Here is a 6,195-nt window from a genome sequence, read left to right on the forward strand (position 1 = left end):
CATCTCTGGGCACTATGGGACAATTTAGCATGGCCAATCCACCCTAACCTGCACATCCCTGGACACTATGGGACAATTTAGCATGGCCAATCCACCCTAACCTGTACATCCCTGGACACTATGGGACAATTTAGCATGGCCAATCCACCCTAACCTACACATCTTTGGATTATGGGAGGAAACCGGAGCACCCGGGGGAAACCCACACAGACACGAGGGGAATATACAAACCCCACACAGACAGATAATTGTCCAAGGCGGGAATCGAACCTGGGTCCCTGGTGCTGTAAGGCAGCGGTGCTAACCACTGAGCCATTGTGCCACCCTTTTGGAATATTGCGTACAATTCTGGTCCCCTTCCTATCGGAAAGTTGTTGTGAAACCTGATAGGGTTCAGAAAAGATTTACAAGGATGTTGGAGGGTTTGAGCTACAGGGAGAGACTGAACAGGCTGGGGCTGTTTTCCCTGGAGCGTCGGAGGCTGAGGGGTGACCTTATAGAGGTTTATAAAATCATGAGGGGCATGGATAGGGTGAATAGACAAGGTCATTTCCTGGGGTGGGGGCATCCAGGACTAGAGGGGCATAGGTTTAGGGTGAGAGGGGAAAGGGACCCAAGGGACAACTTTTTCACACAGTGGGTGGTACGTGTATGGAATGAGCTGCCAGAGGAAGTGGTGGGGGCTGGTACAATGACAGCATTTAAAAGGCATCTGGATGGGGACATGGATAGGAAGGGTTTGGAGGGTGCTGTCAAATGGAACTGGATTAATTTAGGATATCTGGTCGGCATGGATGGGTCGGGCCGAAGGGTCTGTTTCCGTGCTGTATGACTCTATCACTGAGAGCCCAGTGAATATGATTTATAATTTTTGACAGTAAAGGTTCCTTACAGATGGTGTAACCTTTTGAAGTTCAGAATGAAACCGAGATTAGACGTTAAGAATACACTCAATTTTACTGGCTAGCGAACTTCTCCAAAACTTTATGGTCGGATTGGAAAAATATTTGAGCCATTAAACTGCAGGCAGTGTCGAGAGAGGGTTTGACACATGACTGGTGTTCTGCCGGGTTGGAATCAGTGATTGGCTCCTCGCAGGGTTAACTGGGATCAGTCTCTGTGCAGTGGTTCCTGGCGCCAAGTTGCTTTTTATGAATCCCAGCTTCTGGAAGCAGTATTCTGAAATGGAGCATTAACAAGCAGCTCAGTTACAAACACAGCGGCTAACGTAGACTCCTCACAACCAGGCAAGAACAGCGGGGAACCAACTGTAACAGGGCCAGCAGGATTACAGGGCAGAGTGCATTTACACAGACACAAACACAGATGCACACACACACTCACAGAGACAGACACACACACAGACTCATAGAGACACAGACACACACACACACACACTCACAGAGACACTCAGAGAGACAGACACACACGCAGACTCATAGAGACACAGACACACACATACATACACACACACTCATAGAGAGACACACACACACACACTCACAGAGACACTCAGAGAGACAGACACACACGCAGACTCATAGAGACACAGACACACACACACATGCACACACACACTCACAGAGAGACACACTCATAGAGACACATACACACACACACTCACAGAGACACTCAGAGAGACAGACACACACACAGACTCATAGAGACACAGACACACACACACACACAGACATCAGAGAGACACACACACACTCACAGAGACACTCAGAGAGACAGACACACACAGACTCATAGAGACACAGACACACACATACATGCACACACACACACACACACACACACAGACACACTCATAGAGACACACACACACACAGAGACACTCAGAGAGACAGACACACACACAGACACTCATAGGGACACAGACACACACAAACATGCACACACACGCACACACACACAGACCTCATAGAGAGACACATGCTCATAGAAATACACTCACACACACTCACAGAGACAGACAGACACACACACACACACACACACAGGCACTCAAAGAGACACACAGACATACAGGCACAGATACAGAGACACTCATAGAGAGACACAGACACACACACAGACACTCGTAGAGACACAAACTCATAGAGATACACTCACACACAGACACACACAGACACAGAGGCACTCAGAGACACACAGACATACACACACAGACACAGAGACACTCATAGAGAGACAGAGACACAGACACACTCACAGACACTCATAGAGACACACTCAGGCACACACAGAAACATTCATAGAGACACACTCAGACACAGACACACACTCACAGAGACACTCATATAGGCACACTCAGGTACAGATAGACACACACACTCACAGAGACACTCAGAGACACACTCAGACACAGACACAGACTCTCTCACACACACACACACACTCACAGAGACACAGACACACACATTCACACAGAGACACTCAGCGACACACTCAGACACAGACTCACATACACAGACTCACTCACACAATCACAGACTCTCTCACACACATACACAGACACACACACATACACTCATACACATAGACACAAACATGCACACAGACAGACACACGGACACAGATCAGAGAGACAGAGAGGGAGAAAGACAGGCAGAGAGAGAGATGTATGTGCGCGCACACACATAAACACAGGCAGAGAAAATGAGATAAACACAGACAGGCAGAGAAATAGAGATATATACACTCACACAGGCACAGAGAGAGAGAGAGAGAGAGAGGAAGACAAGGAAAGAGAGAGTGAGAGGAAGGGAAAAGAGAGGAAGGAGAGAGAGAGAGAGAAGAGACTCAGAAAGAGAGACATGAATAGAGAGAGAGAGGGAAAGATACAAACACAGACACCGAGGGAGACAGACAAAAAGAGGGACGGGGTGGGACAGAGAGACACAGACAGACATAACAATACAGAAGCAGATAGAGAGCTCTCTCCTCTCAGACCCTTCATGGTCAGTTGTATATCGTGCATCCTCTGGACAGCAGGGGGGTGTTTGGTCAGTGCATGGCGATATGGTCGAGCCTGAAAGATCAGACAGGCAACAGGACAGGGAGGCAAACTTCGAGACATGTCAAACACACACTGGTCTATGGAATACCTGCATCTACTCAGCACTGAGTTCACCAAATAAAACGAGCTTCCCCACAGGGACACAAACTAAAACTGAATCTTCACACGGACATTTATTCAACCCCAATGTCATATCGGAGTCTGAACACACTGCAGCCAGAAACCCTCCCATGTTAGGCCGGTACTTCTTGCTAAATCAGTCTCATTTATAGGGAATCACAGAGTCCCCACAGAGTGGATGTAGGCCATTCGGCCCATCGAGACTCACCAATCCTCTGAAAAACAACGCACCCTAACCCATCTGTTTCACCAAATCCTTGAAACTCAGTCTTTCACACGGCCACTCCACCCTAACCTGCACATCCCTGGGCACTATGGGACAATTTAGCATGGCCAATCCACCCTAACCTGCACATCCCTGGGCACTATGGGACAATTTAGCATGGCCACTCCACCCTAACCTGCACATCCCTGGGCACTATGGGACAATTTAGCATGGCCAATCCACCCTAACCTGCACATCCCTGGGCACTACGGGACAATTTAGCATGGCCAATCCACCCTAACCTGCACATCCCTGGGCACTATGGGACAATTTAGCATGGCCAATACACCCTAACCTGCACCCTAACCTGCACTACCATTAGCCCAGTAATCCAAGATGGACTACTGGGCTAATGGTAGGCTACTTGGTAGTGTGGATGAGCAGAGGGATCTTGGTGTCCATGTACACAAATCTCTGAAAGTTGCCACCCAGGTAAATAGTGCTGTGAAGAAGGCATATGGTGTACTGGGCTTTATTGGTAGAGGAATTGAGTTCCGGAGTCCTGAGGTCATGTTGCAACTGTATAAGACTCTGGTGCGGCCTCATCTGGAGTATTGTGTGCAGTTTTGGTCGCCATACTATAGGAAGGATGTGGAGGCATTGGAACGAGTGCAGAGGAGGTTTACCAGGATGTTGCCTGGTATGGTAGGAAAATCTTATGAGGAAAGGCTGAGGCACTTGGGGCTGTTCTCATTGGAGAAGAGAAGGTTTAGGGGAGATTTGATAGAGGTGTATAAGATGATTAGGGGTTTAGATAGGGTCGACACTGAGAACCTTTTACCGCTAATGGAGTCAGGTGTTACTAGGGGACACAGCTTTAAATTAAGGGGTGGTAGGTATAGGACAGATGTTAGGGGTAGATTCTTTACACAGCGGGTTGTGAGTTCATGGAATGCCCTGCCAGTAGCAGTGGTGGACTCTCCCTCTTTATGGTCATTTAAGCGGGCATTGGATAGGCATTTGGAAGTTATTGGGCTAGTGTAGATTAGATAGGATTCGGTCGGCGCAACATCGAGGGCCGAAGGGCCTGTACTGTGCTGTATCTTTCTATGTTCTATCCCTGGACACTATGGGACAATTTAGCATGGCCAATCCACCATAACCTGCACATCCCTGGGCACTATGGGACAATTTAGCATGGCCAATCCACCCTAACCTGCACATCCCTGGGCACTATGGGGCAATTTAGCATGGCCAATCCACCCTAACCTGCACATCCCTGGGCACTATGGGACAATTTAGCATGGCCAATCCACCTGCATCTGTGAATGGCTGACTCTGTGTCCTGAGTCTGATCCCTGGTTCTGAACTCCCCAGTCATCAGGGCGTACTTCCTGGGTTAACCCTGTATAATCATGTTCGAACTTTGTATGGTCTCTGTATGAGACTTACCAACTGTCAATCCAGAGACCTATATTGTAGACGGCGCTGTCCAGAGTTTTTGCTTCCCCTCCCTCCCATGGGTTTTATCAGCAGACCCACCTGAGATTAGTTTAGATTCCCTACAGTGTGGAAACAGGCCCTTCGGCCCAACCAGTCCATACCGACCCTCCGAAGAGTAACCCACCCAGACCCATTTCCCTCTGACCAATGCACCTAACACTACAGGCAACTTAGTACGGCCAATCCACCCTAACCTGCACATTTTTTGGACTGTGGGAGGAAACCGGAGCACCCAGAGGAAACCCACACAGATACGGGGAGAGTGTGCAAACTCCACACAGTTGCCCGAGGTGGGAATTGAACCCAGGTCCCTGGCGCTGTGAGGCAGCAGCGTTTAGCACTGTGCCGTGTCATTAACAGAGTGACTACAAATACATACAGGTTATACCTGCAGGTTAATAAAGTAAATGAGAATAATGAGCATCAGTGGGCCATTCAGCCCCTGCTATACCATTTGATCTGATCACAGCCTGAACACCCTCTGCCACCTCTCCCCTCCCCCGCGCTCTCTGTGCCTCTTCAACCAATCACTGACTTTAAAACAAAAATCTATCTTTTCTCAATGTGTCCCAGCACTTTGGGGGTGGAGTGGGGGAGGGGAGGTGCCGTGTGAATTCCACAGATTCGTCACCGCAGACTGAGAGGAGAAAGCCCTCAAATCCAGCACCTCTCAGAGAGTCCAGCACGGAAACAGACCCTTCGGCCCAACCCGCCCATGCCGGCCAGACATCCCGGTCCGAGACGGTGGCTCAGTGGTTAGCGTTGCTGCCTCACAGCGCCAGGGACCCGGGTTCGATTCCCGCCTGTCTGTGTGGAGTTTGCACATTCTCCCCGTGCTCCGGTTTCGTCCCACAATCCAAAGATGTGCCGGTCAGGTGAATATGCCGTGCTAAATTGCCTGTAATGTTATTTATTCCTGATGAAGGGCTTTTGCCCGAAACGTCGATTTCGCTGCTCGTCGGATGCTGCCTGAACTGATGTGCTCTTCCAGCACCACTCATCCAGAATGCCCGTAGAGTTAGTCAGGGGTAAATATAGTGTAGGGGAATGGATTTGGTTGGGTCACTCTTCAGAGGGGGGTGGGCGGTGTGGATTTGTTGGGCTGAAGGGCCTGTTTCCACACTAATCTAATCATTTGCCAGCCCGTATCCCTCCAAACCCTTCCTATTCATGCCTCCATCCCAATACCTCTTAAATGCTGTCATTGTACCAGCCTCCACCACTTCCTCTGGCAGCTCATTCCATACACGTACCACCCTCTGTGTGAAAAAGTTGCCCCTTAGGTCCCTTTTAAATCTTTCCCCTCTCACCTTAACCCTCTAGTTCTGGACTCCCCCACCCC

The sequence above is a fragment of the Hemiscyllium ocellatum genome, chromosome 50 (assembly GCF_020745735.1).
Source record: "Hemiscyllium ocellatum isolate sHemOce1 chromosome 50, sHemOce1.pat.X.cur, whole genome shotgun sequence".
NCBI classification, from domain to species: Eukaryota; Metazoa; Chordata; class Chondrichthyes; order Orectolobiformes; family Hemiscylliidae; genus Hemiscyllium; species Hemiscyllium ocellatum.